General features: G+C 39.8%; 1 non-coding gene across 1 annotated transcript; it reads left to right on the top strand.

Annotated features, from left to right (window-relative positions):
• Positions 1 to 816: 816 nt before the first annotated feature.
• LOC118349138 lies at positions 817 to 923 on the top strand. Its single transcript, XR_004802128.1, has one exon. It is a non-coding gene; the product is annotated as a small nucleolar RNA R71 (small nucleolar RNA).
• The last annotated feature ends 393 nt before the right edge of the window (positions 924 to 1316 follow it).

Below are 1316 nucleotides of genomic sequence, written 5' to 3'. Positions count from 1 at the left end.
ACCTCTTCATGGTCTACTTCATCACTAACTACAATCTCACTACTTGCTTGACCAAGTTTACCATTTCTCAAGGTGACACCCTTATAATGCTCCTTTGGATTGACTTCTGTCTTAGTAGGCAAATTACCTTGTCCACAAGAATGGATAGAATTGGCTAACTACCTGAATTGCATCTCCACATTTCTGTTGGAACTCGCCAACTGGTCAACCTTTGCTTCCAGTCTCTCAAATCTCTCTGAACTGGCATTGGCTAACTTCTTAATAGATATCTCCCAAGACTGCTTAGTTTTTGGTTGAGATGGTCTTGGTTGGAAACCAAGAGGATGGAAAGGTCTAGAATTGCTACCTTGGTTACCTTGATCTTTCCATGAAAAGTTGGGATGATTCCTTCAGCCTAGGTTGTATGTGCTGGAATAAGGGTTGTTCTGTTGCTACTGCCTATTAAAACTAGACACAAATCGGGCTTGCTCTACCTGCATACAATCAGCACTCATGTGAGCTCCTCCACAACAATCACAACTTAATACAGGACTAGAAACAGAATTCACATTACCCAACTTACCGAACAATTTTACCAGAGAATCTACCTTGGCATTCGACATGTTTATGCTATCTACATCATACATACCTGGAACTTTCTTAGGCATCCCTCTTTCATTAGACCACTGATAATTGTTAGAGGTCATTTCTTCTAACAACTCATATGCCTCTTCTATTGACTTACTCATTAAATTACCTCCAGCTGTTGCGTCTATGGTAATCCTGACTGAATGTGTTAATCCATTATAAAAAGTCTGTACAATCAGCCAATCAGGAAGACCATGATGTGGACACTTCCTCTATAATTCTTTAAACCTCTCCTAGGCTTCATACAAAGATTCCCCATCAAACTGATCAAAACTGGTAATATCATTTCTAAGTTTGGCAGTTTTACCTGGGGGAAAATACTTTCTTAGAAGAGCTTGTGACAAGTCATTCTAGGTGGTGAAAGAGTTAGACGCTTTGGAATTCAACCAGGCCTTAGTTTTATCCTTTATAGAAAATGGAAAAAGTCAGAATCGAATAACATCATCACTAACTCCATTCATCTTAATTGTATAACACATCTCCAAGAAATTAGCAAGGTGTGCATGTGGATCCTCAACAGGTCCTCCACCAAACTGCTTCTGTTGCACCATTTGGATGAGACCAGGCTTAATCTCAAAGTTATTAGCATTGACTGTAGATGCTGGGATGAGCACCATTGACATTTGGCAAGACATAGTCATGCAACACCCTCTGATTCTGGTTATCTGCCATGACTACTACTTGTTCTT

Source organism: Juglans regia, chromosome 7, assembly GCF_001411555.2.
Source record: "Juglans regia cultivar Chandler chromosome 7, Walnut 2.0, whole genome shotgun sequence".
NCBI lineage: Eukaryota > Viridiplantae > Streptophyta > Magnoliopsida > Fagales > Juglandaceae > Juglans > Juglans regia.
The sequence above is the reverse complement of the archived record's forward strand: the minus strand, read 5'-3'. Positions and strand labels throughout refer to the sequence as shown.